Source organism: Oryzias latipes, chromosome 20 (genome assembly GCF_053564925.1).
Source record: "Oryzias latipes strain Hd-rR chromosome 20, Olatipes_Hd-rR_3.1".
Taxonomy (NCBI): Eukaryota; Metazoa; Chordata; class Actinopteri; order Beloniformes; family Adrianichthyidae; genus Oryzias; species Oryzias latipes.
This window is the reverse complement of record NC_136256.1, coordinates 14,401,526-14,415,981: the sequence shown is the minus strand read 5'-3', so window position 1 is coordinate 14,415,981 and position 14,456 is coordinate 14,401,526. Positions and strand designations below refer to the sequence as shown.

The window sequence follows — 14,456 nt, the reverse complement described above, 5'->3', positions numbered from 1 at the left end:
CGAATAGAGCTGTGAAACATGGGCCGTATGTTTGATACCCCTATTCTAGTCCATTCCTGTGGCGAGTTATGATTTTTTAAAGAAATAACCGAAATGCGCAACTCCGCCACTAGGGGGAGCAAAGGAGAAGCAGAACAGGTGAAGCAGTATATCAGTGCATGTCCCAATAGCAAAACCTAACAGCTCTGAGCTCTAAAAAAGTTTCACCTTTTGCAGTTAAGAAAAGAGAAGATTTACCAACTATTAGCTGGACTGAAGAACAACAGTCTGCATTTACTCCAGCCGTGACGTCAGTGATGGAGCAGTGACAGACACCTTATTGCAAACAAATTGTTGCAAACATCCAAAAAATGCTGAGGGCTGCAGAAGTCTTGTGCCCCAAAAGCAGTCGACCTCAACTGCAGAACCAATATCTCTGAGGGCGCCATATGAAGGAATCCAGTCGTTTATTGCATTTTCAGTCACTATTGATGAAAACTCAAACATCACATATAACTGTTCATATTTATAAGAGGTGTTAAAGAGACCGTCACGGCGGAGTTTTTGAGTTGTTGAGCACTACAACAGCTGATGACATAGTCAGCTCTCTAGTTACTGTGCTGGACAATGTTGGAGTGAACTGGTCACGTGATGTCAGTCTGATGACGGCCCATCAAAGGTCAGGAAGAAGGCAGGTGTTTACAAAAAATTCAGACAGCTTTATTGCAACCATAGAGCTGGAGAAGAAAAGACCATTCTGAAAATATCAATAATCTCTCACAAATGAATAAATGTCTGGTCTTTTCTTCTCCAGCTTTATGGATGCAAAGCTCATCTTTTCATGTATAAAAGTCCAAATATTTGGCAGAGCACCGTAGGGAATCGAACCCTAACCTGCTAAAGCAGGCATACCATTATCAGTCTCTTTATTTTTTGACCAAACATGAAAGGAAGCTTTTGAGTTGGTGGTGACTTTTGTTTAGGACATGGAAACTGGATCTTTGCTGTATCTGTTTTTCTGAGGATCTTTTGAATCGCCCTTAGTCCTGCCGGAAGTCTCCCAGGAGCTACACCGTCATGATGGGGCATTTGACCCTAACAAGGGCAGGGCAAATGCTCCCAACAACCGGGCTCCTGGGGTATATTCAGGCACTCAAACCCCTCCACCAGGATAAGGTGGCGATTCAGGGAGGGAAAAATTTGTTTGTTCGCCAATTACTAATAATTTGTGTGGGAAAACCGAAGTTCTCGGAGGAAACCCACAGGCCTGCTCAATCTCTTTTAATCTGCTACCAATAATTTTGGGTGACTGATTTTTTTCTCTCTGTAGATGCATTTAGTTTGTCAACACAAGTGAATTTGGATAAGTGGGAGGAACCGAAGCCCTCGGAGAAAACCCACACAGACACTGGTCTGTCAGGTAACAAGGTTGACCCAACAAACCAACGTGCCGCCCTGTTTTTTTAAGTGCCAATTATATATTCACAGTAAAAATCTCTGTGTACTTAGCTTCTGAAATCCTTAATCTAACCTAGTGCTTGGTGTGGTGACATGTATCTGTACCTGACAAGTGATTCAGTGAATCCAAAGCTAAATGTCAGGTCAGATAATGCTTTAAGGACTTTGAAAGATCCACACCATCTATACAAGTGAATTTGCATAAGTGGGGGGAATTCGAAGCCCTCGGAGAAAACCCACACAAACACGGGTCTGTCAGGATACAAAGTCGACCCAACAAACCAACGCGCCGCCCTGTTTTTTCAAACCCCCCCAAAGTGAACAGTCTTTCTTTTTTTCCCCTTTTTTAGTTTTTTCCCCTCAATTGTAAAAAAAAATGTGTCTTTGTGTGTTTTATCATCTATAATACTCTAAAAAGTGATCCAGAGGACCAGGATTGAGCAGGCCTGATTTATAGTATTTTCAAAGTACTCACCTTTCTTTGCAGCCCTAATGCATTAAAACCCTCACCAATAGTTGGGTTGTAACTATGATAACCCAACTATTTACATCTAAATGACCTACGGTCATTTTCAATGCTAATCCCCTGTATCCATGACAACCCAACTATTTACATCTCAATGACCTCCCACCTCCTTCAACTTCTCTGAGTCTCTGCTGTTGAGCTTCTTTAGCAGGAGAACTCGGCCTAGGCTGAAACCATCCAGTTGTTTGGTGAGCTCAGTTACTTGCTCTTGAAGCCTTTTTGTTTCCTTTTCCTGCAGCTTCAACTTGGTTTTCAGCTCCAGATTGGATATCACCAACTCATCAAGTTGTGATTTTAGATTCTTTAAATCTTCAACTTCCCCAAAGTCATCGAGCTCATTTAAACACAGAATTTTTGCCCTTTCTTGAGTTTGGATGGAGCGGGTTGAACTTCTTTAGTAAATTCAACCTCATGACTCTGGAAATCACCAATGACCTGTTTATGTTTGGAGATTTCCATATCCAAAACCTGCCCACATTCATGCTCCACCTGGAACTCTTTTTCCAGCTGTGTCAATACTGGGATGTACAGGTCCAAATCTCTCTGAGCTAAACTTCTGATTTCTTCTTTCAGATCAAGAAACACTTTCTTCCTCTGCAATTTTTCTTTCAATTTCTCAATCTGTTTTTGGAGGTCACTTTCTGATTCAATTTTCTTCTGAGGCTGATATACCTCTTTTTTGGTCCAAAAGTCCACATATTTAGTGTTGTTTTTGGTGTAGTGATTGCTCCTCTCTGGGGCTGTCCTGAGCAAGCTCCTGTCCTCAGATGTTGACATGAAACTAAACACTACTTTATTGGCGTTATTGAAGACCTTTTTCTTCTTTTTGACCTCTCCGTTATTGACCTGGGTTGGAACATTGGCATCTGTCTTTTTTGGAGACCGATTTCCCACTCTTTCAGTCTTTTGAACAGACACCTCAGGTTTCACCTTTTTGAAATCTGTGTTCACAGACATTGTTGGTGTTTGATACGGTGTCTTAAAGTGGGTGTTAATGATGACAAGACTCTGTATTGCCTCTCCGTTCTTTGTCTGGGTTGGAACGTTGGTGGCTGTCTTTGTTGTGTGATTGGACTATTTTGTGCTCTCGTCCAGCTTTTTTCACGTGCTCGTTCAGAACAGTTAGAAGCTTGAAAGCACACGTATACAAAAGTTTTCTTGGAAGCCTTCTGACTTCAAATTATGACAAATCATGACATCTGATGACATCCTGACATCATTCATGTTAACAGAGTCCACTGGTTTATGTTCACTAGTTCAGCTTACCAGTTATGGCATCATTTAACAATGCATTATTGTTTTTATTTAGCCTATTTTAAAATTTAAAGTCTTGTTTTATACATTGTTCTTATATTTTTTCTATATATTATATATATATATGTATATATATATATGTTTTTTTATATCAACTGTAAAGAACATATTGCCTTTAAGTTTTTATCTGGAGGCCTTAAAGATAGACTCCAATGAAAATTGTGTCTTGTTGGTGTTTTTAACATGTTTTAGGAGCTTTTTACTCCTGATGGAGGACATGTATAAAAGAATTTTAGATTAAAACTGTGTTTCTGAGCATTTCTTTATTCATCTTGTGATGGATGTGGAGATGATTAGATGGTTAGGGTTAACCCTAACCGAGAAAAAGACAGAAAACAAAACCAAACCAACAGATAACTAGCTGACCATAGCTTATTTTGCTTTTATGTTACTGGACCGGCCCACTTGAGATCAGACGGGTTGGATGTGGCCCCCCAACCAAAATTGATTTGACACCCCTGCTCTAGACCAAACCTACAATTATAGATACAACGAACTTGATATAAGAAAATCAGCAATTAATCAAATGGTCATGTTAATAAACCATTGATTACTTTGAGATTTAAAGATCTGCATGTGAAGATTTGGGAAAATTTACTGAATTACCAAGTTCACTGTCAAAATCACAGTTCTTTTCTGTCATGATCACTTAAGTTAGGGATCTGCATCCACTTCCTTTGGGGGGATCCCAAGGCATTCCTAGACCAGGCGAGAGGCATAGTCTCACCAGCGTGTCCTGGGTCTTCCCCGCGGGCCTTCGCCCAGTAGAACATGCCTGGGATGCTTCCTCAAGGTGGCGTCCGGACCAGATACCGAGCCACAACTGGCTGCTCTTGACGCAGCAAGACCATTCTTTAAAAAATATATATTTTAAAGGAATGTGTACAATCAAAGTAAAAGGAACCTAAATTAATAATATTTTAAATATTTTAATAATATTTTAAACTGTAGTTTATGTATAATTCCCTAATGGTTGTAAAAACATAGATAGTGTTGTATTTTCTATTGATAATATCGGGCTTTGGGGCTCGTTTGGTTTGGGTCAGTAAGAAACGTGTTAAAGATTGCTGAATTAGGTCAAAAATGGTCACTTGGGCGTGCTTAATGTGCTTTCTGATATTTATTTTTACCTAGAAAGCAAACTTTTTTAAGTCAAATAAGTTACTAAAATAAATTGTAATGTTTCTGTAAAATTAAAGCCCAATCCACCCCCCATCTGGTCTTGAGGCTGTATACCCCCACCCATGGAAAATTACAATAAGACACTGCTAGGTTTTGTCCAGATACAGTTTTCCAGCGTGTTGCATGCATCACAGTTTCTGCAGCTTTAAAAAGCATAAAAAAATCAATGAAGGAATTTGTGCCAAGCAAAACCTTTATTTGTACTTTAAAACTTTATTCTTGGAATCCCAATTTACTGCAGCTGTAAGGAATTGTTATCTCATTAAAAGAAAATTTGCTTTTGATTATTAACTGTGATTTGTCCTATATGTTCTTAACACCCATAACTCAGTAGATGGAGCCATTGCTTCCAGTCGGCTGAGCACAGAACTCTGAGCCAAATGGTAAAATATCTGTTTTAAAAAACTTCCATGCAGAGGTGATCTGGTGTTTGTGCACTGGGGTGTAAGCATCAAAGCTCATGCACATCCAGGAAAAGCTGTTTTTAAACATAACTGTCTCATTCTCCAAGAAAAAAACTGGAAAAATGCTATCAATTTAAAAACGTCCAATACAATAGCAAACTAAGTTCTAAAAATGTATTAAAACCTTCTTTATGAATGCTGAAGCCTTCTCAATTTCACAGGAATTAAAAAAGATACTAAAATGGCATTTATAGGCTATAAATTATACTTGCTTATTTCTACAGTAGTACAAAACAATACAATGCTTTAGTTTTGTGTGAAAAACAATATGGAGCCTGAGCATAAATGTAATGCTCAGGCTCCAAACTAGAATTTTTCAAACTGGTTTTTAGATTTAAGGCTTTTTGCATGTGCGGTTTTCCAGATCATTCTGATGAAGAGGAGACACAGAAGTACTGTAAGATTTTATTTTTATTTTTTAAACACTGAATATGTGACTCATGTTGCCACCACCAGGATCAATTCAGGATGTGCATGTCTGATTGTTTTTTTGGAGTACTTTCTGATATGTCCAGCCCTTTTTGTCTTTGGTGTTTTCTCATCTTGGCCTGAAACCCCGATAATGAGCTAAAAACCTTTAGTTCTTAAAAATCCTACATGTTTTCCATCTGTACCCATCTTTCATCGGGACCCATTTCCTGTCACTTGACAGTTTTTTGCTGCCAAAGCCCCCGACTATCTAAATGGTCCTTTTTAATGAATTTATTTTCAAGTGAAATCCTGAATTTAACTAGATTTCTTAACGATTAAAGCTTTTTTTTCCACATCTCACAAAGTAGCCTTAACCCTTTCAATCGCGCTTTATAACATAACGCCACTAATTCCACTGCAATTGGCTTCACATGGATTATTTAGCTGTATGTGCATGTGAAATCTGCTGTCACATCTGAAGCTTTACTGTAGACGAACAGAAACTCTGTTGAACAACAGGGTGCTGTCATCATGCAGGTCCGCGGGAGCAGCAAAACGTCCCACAAGCAGACTTCCCAGGAAGTCTGACCCGAGGTCAAAATGTTCGGTTCTCAGTAAAACCGCAAACATCCGTTTTTTGTTGCAGACCCATTGAAAAGTTTTGCTTTTTTTCTTTCTTCTCTGTGCGTTCCAATTTGCTGTAGCTGGTCCACAGTGCTGTTTGTTAGTCAGAAAAAGCTGGTGTGTTTAGAGATTGACATGTAATTCTGAGTTCCAAAAGCCACGCCACTTGCTGACTTCCTTGTTGCATATAAGAGTTATGCGTCTTTTATGTTTGTGTTTTTCTGCTTGTTTGGGGAAAAGAATGTACACTGCATAGATAGCCAGAGCTGAAGCACAAATGTCTCCCCCTATTCTGCAAATCATCAGCACAAAATTTTAAGGTTATCATGTACGATAACTTCCATCACATGTGACAATTGCCACCGGCTATTAGAAAAGTTACACATTTGGAGAGTTTAAAGCCAAGCTGTTCCTCCACTTTCGCGCCGTAGTGATTATGTTGGTTTCAATTTCTGTTTAAAACCTAATTTTCATGTCTTTTATGTGTTTTAGGATTATATAATGTATTCTGCTTTCCTTGATCCCTACTTTTGCCCTCCTTGGCTGGTGGTGGAAGGTGCTCTAGAATTGAATGAATGAATATAATGACTTCTTTACTCATCTGCTAAACGTCACCATTACTACATCTCCCTTCAGAAATGCTGGAATTTGTCAAGGCTTCAATCCAGCAATGTGTTGGATGTGCATGTCTGTCAAATGTAACTGCATTTATTTTGAAATTTTCCTGTTGCAGAACACCTCAAAGTGCTTTACATTAAATAAATGAATAACTGATAATAAAAATAAAAGTAAAAATAATAGTAAGTGATGAAAACCTCCCAACATACACATTATACAAAAGCAAACAGGTAAAAATACATCAAATAAAAAATGAGGAAATGTAAAAACAACCTAAAAGCAATGTGAAATATGATGAGTTTGAGGTAGTTTTAAAAAAAACTACACAGTGGATGAAGCCTTCATTTCTTCAGACAGGATTGAATTTTTTCCATTTTGATTCACAAGGTTCAAGTTTGATTTTAATTACCATTCAATCTGATTTAATTAAAATTTAGTTTTTATATTCGTATTCAAAACTTATTTGGTTTGGTTATAAAAGCTAAACAGAACCAAAGCAGAACTTTCATAAATAACATGTGATAAAAACAAAAAATTATCCTAAAACACAAGAAAAAACCTCTATAGAGTATGAATTGATTGATTTAATAAATCCACTATTGAAACTAAGCCTCATTGGTCTTCACTCTAAGAGCGGACAAAACCATTGGGAAATGTAACAGAGTTCCACAGCTGTTTGGGTGTGGTGTAGTTTTAAAAAGGTTCTGACCAGGAAGAAAAAAAAGTCGTCCCAAAACGCTATTGATTATCATACATTTATCATTCTACACGCACCACATTTTTGGCAAGACGTTTTCTTGCTTTTTTTATGAGACCTCTGCAGATTTGCATTGTGGAATGTTTTAATTTTTTATACATCTACTTCTCTTTGGTTTCGTTCCACTTTCGGTCTGCTGTTCAGTACTCAGTGTGCCTTCCTCGAAGCACACGGGGCTTTTACTTCCCAGCAAACAAAGACCCCCCTTTTTCATGCAGACCAGAGCTCATTTGTTTAGTTTGCCCTAGAGTTCAGATGAGCTCATGCAACTTTCATACCTGCTCAGATAAAGCAAGCCATAAGAGGAAATAAAGTTTGATGTGAGCCCCAAGGAGCTCAAAGTGTGTGAAAAAAATCTCCCACACCATGCCATGCCACAATTTACCAGAAATGTTGACATATACCGGTACATAGAAATATTTATCAAGATGTTTACACCAAGTTATGACTCTACTGTCCAAATTGTTGCAGCTAAAACTCATATCCATCATAACAGGTCATGTTTTTTTAATTGTTATCTGGTAGCAGTTTTGAGTTCGTGCCTCAGCCTTTAACACATGGTAGGTCTTCTGCTCCTTTTCATGGATGAATAGCTTCCACATTTAGTGAAGGTTTTGCGCATCAATGTACTTTTTCTTGAGTGATGTTTTCAATACCTTTGCATCTCCAAAGCTACGCTCACACCGCCCTCGGCAACATGAGTTCAATCAACTTTTTTTAATGAAATGTAAGCGCTACGTACAAAACACATGACCATTGAACACACATTGCAAGTAAAACCAGTTGAACTTTGACAGATAAGGGACTTGGATTTGGTAGTGTCGTATGAATGGTCCCATCTTCAGTGGTTCAAGGAAGCGGATTTATTTATTCATTTATTTACAATACATGAACCTGATCACTGGTTCATCGGTGGAGTAAAGTCTGTTTAGTTGAGAAACTGTCCCAAAGCATGATATGTGCACCTCCATGGTTCTCTGTAGAGTTGCATCTTCAGAGTCACATTGTTTTACTTACTTTTTAACATTAGGAGTTGAGTTGGTGCCACCAGCTCAATTTAGTGCCTTCGTCACATGCACCCGTGTGGGGGAGCGGGGGGGGGGGGGGGGGGGGGGTTGACCCATACAGGTGCTGCAGGTTTTTTGGGTTGTCCATGCTTGTGAAAGGTGTGGCCACATTGTAAATGGAGCGGGGGTGTGTCTTACAGGTGTCCCCCTTGATGCCACCTTAAGGGAGTCATGAAAATGAAAAGTCCGATTGTCCTGCGTGTGGTAAGTGTGTCGTGACTCGTGAAGTATTTGTAAGGATAATGTGGGTTTCACGCATTTTTGACCTATGGGTAAAACTGTCATGCAGTGTCATTAGGCTGCACTCTGGCCACTTGTGAGGTGCGCGCATTGGCTTCTTATTGACCACATGCTAATGCTCCACAGACGGGGTGTGCAGGCAATATATAAGTGTAGGATGCCCGTGCAATGGCTACGCAAACTATGCTCTGATTGTATATTTTCCCAATTACTAACAGTCAGGATGCACGCAAGTAACACACACCTATCCTTTGGACAGCACTAATAGGCTCTTACCCTAGTACGAAGGGTTTGGGGGGGTTGAAAAAATAAAAAATCTTAAAAAGCCTGCACCTCACCTGTTTGCTATGACCTTGCAGCATCCCTGTAGAAAAAAAATGTCCATGAACCTTATTGTTTCACGGGCTCACCGGGTGGTCTACAATATTAAAATGTTGTGTGAGAACCCCCTGTTGTGCCTCGTACAGATTTTTTGCCTGCAGACAGCCCTTATCCACTCGCAAGGGCAGTTGTGGCTAAGGCTTTGGTCTTATCCAACTATGACACTTTCACCCAGTTCTCCCTCAACTTTGTGGGCCCTCTGGCAGACATCACATGTGCCTTACTATTCAAACGGGACCATATGAGCCGTATAGGATTTCAACTCATTGCAGCACAGTTTGCCACCAATAGTTTTCTTTATGACCATAATTTCAGGATTATTTATCCCCCAGAATGTGGAATCTTGCTGGAGGACCAGAGGTTGGTTTGTCTCTTTTTTTGCCATTCATAAATATTCATTCCTGAAGTTTCTTCTCCGTCTGTCAAGTGTTTCTAAAGTCCTTGCATCTCATTCCAGCTTTGTGCAGATTTACAGTGATTTGTCTCAGCCGTGGATGTGAGGTTTACATGGAAGATAAATGTTTCGTAGACAGATGTCTGCCAGGAGCATCTTCTCAAACTAATCTGTAAAGCACACAAGCACAGCCTCTACCAGAATTAATGTTGGCGAAGGATCAAATATTTTGCTCTCTAAAAATTGTTACATAAAAAATTTGGTTACAGATGTCATATGAGGATTCTCTGCTAAGTTTCAGTTTTCAAGTGTCAGGGGGAATTCAATTTGTTTGAGTCAAAGCCAGTTTCTAAAATTCATTCAATACTCAGAGACTGTCTGGCACCAAACTTCACAGTCATCTGAAACTTAATAGGTCCCAATGTTGATGATTTGTTTAAATTCTGCAAGTTTTTGTGACTTAATACCAAAATGTACGAGTTTTCAGCCGTAAGAATTGTCAAAAACATGTGTGTGGTGATAAGAGTGTTTGGTTTGTTTGCCTTTTCTTGCAAAATCTGTTTTGGGAATGTCTGCGGATCATCAATGACAGCTTTTCTGCGGTGCTCAAAGATAGTTTCAACAAACGCTGACCTTAAAGACCCACACCAATGAAAACCGTGTTTTAGCTGATTTTAACATGCTCTTGTAGCAACTTTCTCATGATGGAGGATATATATGAAGAAAATTAAGATGGAAACTAGGTCCGGTGCCTTTTATCTTCCTTTTCACCAGAACATTATGGTCCTCTGTGTGAGAGTTTTCAACTCTATCATTTGTAGGGATACTCCGGTGACTCAAAGTTTTTTTTTTTTTTTTTTCCAGTGTGAGAGAAAGTCATTCCAAGTCCTCCATCAGAGGTTAATCATCTCCAAAAAACATGTAAGCTGAGAGGAGTAAAAACTCTGTAAAGGGCATTGCTGACCTTGAACCTGAACAAGCAGTCGCACCCATAGAGTCTCATTTATCTTAACAAAGAACTTTCAATCACTGAGGAGTCAAATTTTTTTCAGGTATGACACTTCTTAAAGCCTTAGTCACAAGCACCTGTACCGGGGGTTGACCCGAGTGCTGCAGGTTTTTGGGTTGTCTGGGCTGAAGTGGATCATAGAGAGGAGCCACATCTTAAAGTGAAGAGTAAGTAAGTAAATCTTTATTTATATAGTAAGTTTCTCAGAGAGTGACTCACAAAGTACTTCACAATGTCAAAACAAGATCAAATCAAAGAAAGAACACAGAATGGCACAAGGAGTCTAAAGCAGGTAAAAAAAAGAGGTGTGTCTTGCAGTGCACTTTAGCGGTAATTAGGCGTGAGTCCTAGTTCCTTACTGACCATATGGAAATGCTACATGAACAGGGTGTGCACAAGATGCCTAGGACACCTGTAGCATGCCCACATAAACTACTTTTTGTCTATTTTCCACATTTCTAACTCTCAGGTTGCGCAAGGAGTAAACACTTGTCATGTGTTCAGCTCCAACAAGCTCCTCGTACAGCATCCAGAATTTGGGAGAGTTGAAAAAATTCCAAATCTGTATATCACGGCTCCGTCTCACCTACCCTCTCTTACCCTTATGTGGTGTATATAAGTGTTTGTGGTGTATAAGTGTGTGACCTGTTGCTTGTGGCATACTCGTAGAAGAAAGTGTGTGTAAATGTCTTCGCTCTGCAAGATCACCAAGCGCTCTATGTTCTTGATATTTCCTGAGAACCCTTGCGTGTCCCGTACAGGTTTGCCCATTTTCCACCCGCAGATAATCAGTATCTAGCAGCAAGGCCAGATGTGACTACAACGCAGGGGTATCAGAATCCAGGCATCAAGGATCGCTGTCGAATATGTTTTCCCACCAACCTTCCATTGAAGCTCCTAATTGGCTGAACACACCTGATCCAGGTTATCAGCAGCAGATAAGGCAGGATTTCTGGAAAACCAGCAGAAGGCCGGTCCTGGGGCCTCATTTATAAACGTTGCGTACGCACAAAAGAAGGCGTACGCCACTCTCTACGCAATAGTTGAGATTTATAAAAAGCAAACTTGACGGGAAAATGTGCGGTCCTCCACGCAAGCTCTGACCCAGGCGTACGCACAAAAACGGGTGAAATGAGAAACGGCGACACCGTCGGCAGATGGAAGAAACACGTGAAAGTGACAGTGTGTGCCAAATCGTGCTGGCATGTGCTGTGCTACACAATGTGGCACAGCTTAAAAACGTGCCTCTACCCCCTGGCGCTGATTGCTGTGTTGGCCCCGACCCTGAACCCCATCCCCACGCATTTGAGCCATTTGCTGCTGCTGTGTGCCAGCGTTTGGAAGTGATGCGTCGCTTATAAAGAAAAAGAGGTGTGGAAAATATTATTTATTTAAGAATTCCCTCATCGTGCAGTTTATTTCAGTCAGGGCGATCTTGATTTCGCCCAACTCCTTGGCCACCTCTCTGATTGAACTACTGACTTCCCTCTGCATTTCAAGGACTGCATCGGTGAGGAAACGTCCACTGCTGGAGGGTAGAGAGCCGCGTGCCGTGGAGACGCTGGGTCCAGACGGCTGCTCAGCTGCAGCATCGTAACCACTGGCCCCGCTGGAACACCCAGCAACTAAAATAAAATTGTTCTATATTAATAATCTGTAATTGTGTAGCCTGCATACATGTGACTTGACTGCATTCATTTGAATTATTTCTCTTACCTGTGTCACCCTGACCCTGGCGCGTCGGCGTCCCCTCCGTCTCAGTCAGGTGACTGAGGCGGAGGAGGACGCCGATAAGGGGTACTTAATAGGGATTCCCCAATAATAGCGGCCAGTTTCTCATCAAGAGGGGTCAGCTCCGGTACACCCCCCCCCCCCCCCCGTGGCGGACACACTCTGCCGATGCAGCGCTAGCAGTTTTTTGGCTCGACTTTGATGTCCGATCATTTCTTTCATTTCTTTTTTATTTCGGCCACGGTCCGAGGTTGTGAGGCTACAGCATTTACGGCGTCTGCCACCGTTTGCCGCTCACGTGCCTTTTTGGCATTAGTAATGCCCACACTGTGCCCTCCAAACAACGTTTTATCCTCTTTTCCACCTCGCCAACGATAACTTCTACTTCACATTGAGTGAAGTTACGTTTTTTTGATTTCCTCTCTGTGTTTGCCATGATTTAGCAAGCCATGAATATTAATTTGTGGGCGTTTCACAGACTCTTTATGGGCAACTATGGGCGTGTCATGTAGCCGCAAAAGCTGCGCTGCATTTAGAATCGGTTGTGATTTATAAAGGGAAAGATGCGTAGGATGTGCGTGCGCACGGTTTTATAACTCGCACAGAAATATTCGGATTTATAAAACCGTGCGCACGCACATCCTACGCATCTTTCCCTTAATAAATCACAACCAATTCTAAATGCAGCGCAGCTTTTGCGGCCTCATGACACGCCCATAGTTGCCCATAAATAGTCCGTGAAACGCCCACAAATGAATATTCATTGATTGCGAAACAATGGCACACAACAAGAGGAAATGAAAAAAACGTAACTTCACTCGATGTGAAGTAGAATTTATCGTTGGCGAGGTGGAAAAGAAGAGAAAAGTGTTGTTTGGAGGGCACAGTGTGGGCATTACTAATGCCAAAAAGCCACGTGAGAGGCAGACGCCGTTAATGCTGTAGCCTCACAACCTCGGACCGTGGTTAAATAAAAAAGAAATGGTCGGACATCAAAGTCGAGGCAAAAAAACGTCTGGCGCTGCATCGCCAGCAGAGTGTGTCTGCCACGGGGGGGGACACCGGAGCTGACCCCTCTTGATGAGAGACAAGCGGCAACAATTGGGGAATCCCTTAGTGGAGTGGTGACTGAGGCGCAGGGGGACGCCGACGCGCCAGATGCACCGGGTGACACACCCCCAAAAGCCCGCAGAGGTTCAACAGGACGGCTCGAGGAAGTCGGAACCGGCTCATAAGCCACTCGTCCTCGTTTGCCAGCACGTCTTCTTGCTGTCTAAAGATGCGTTCACTCCGAATTCTTCCATTTGCCACATCTTCTAAGAGTGCAAGATCAGCCATTGTGCGTCATTACGCATTGTGATGGGGGATTTTATTTCCCTCCATTTAATTACATCTGACAAGCTACAGATGTCGGTAATAATCGACGTGGAAATGGGAAATTGATCAGCGCAAATGTAATTTCTTGTTGCTTTCTGAATGGTTGAGACATACGCCATACATTGTTTTATCAAAAATAAAACAAACTAAAGGCATATGCATGAATACCATAATTCTGTAGCTTATGAAGAAATGTTTTACTATGAAAACAACTTTCCCTAGTGGACAATAAATGCATCTCTCTCTATCTAACCATCTGTCTGTCTAATTGCACCTATGTCTGCTCCGCCAGACGGACACATTGACGAGAATATCAGTTTTGTACATTATTTCGTACTGTTAACTATATTATTTATGAGGATGAATTGCACAACATGCCAATATTGCAGAACATTTTTCACTTTTCTTTCTGCACATAAGTGTTCATTTGAATTTCTGTTGTAATTTTCGTTTGATTTTTTTTTGTTTGTTTCACTGCTGATCGATCAAACAGGTGTTGGTGTAGCTGTTAATTGTAAGACGCTTTGTGAAGTCTTCATGTTATTTATGAGAGGCAGTATTGTCATTTTCACTTTCACGTGTTTCTTCCATCTGCCGACGGTGTCGCCGTTTCTCATTTCACCCGTTTTTGTGCGTACGCCTGGGTCAGAGCTTGCGTGAAGGACCGCACATTTTCCCGTCAAGTTTGCTTTTTATAAATCTCAACTATTGCGTAGAGAGTGGCGTACGCCTTCTTTTGTGCGTACGCAACGTTTATAAATGAGGCCCCTGGAGTTTGACACCCCTGCTATAAGGCTTTAGATGGTCATGGGTTAGGAGTGGGGGTGCTGCAAGGATTGTGACAACTAAAGTCCACGAACCTGAATGTGCGGCAGCTTTTCAAGCATGAACCCCTGTCGACTCAATGTGAATCCCGCCATAAAT

General features: G+C 41.1%; 1 long non-coding RNA gene across 1 annotated transcript; it reads left to right on the top strand.

The window, feature by feature from the left end:
• Nucleotides 1–9,135: 9,135 nt before the first annotated feature.
• On the top strand, nucleotides 9,136–12,762 carry LOC144988233 (uncharacterized). Its single transcript, XR_013652076.1, has 3 exons — nucleotides 9,136–9,381; nucleotides 10,280–10,336; nucleotides 10,468–12,762. It is a non-coding gene; the product is annotated as an uncharacterized LOC144988233 (long non-coding RNA).
• The last annotated feature ends 1,694 nt before the right edge of the window (nucleotides 12,763–14,456 follow it).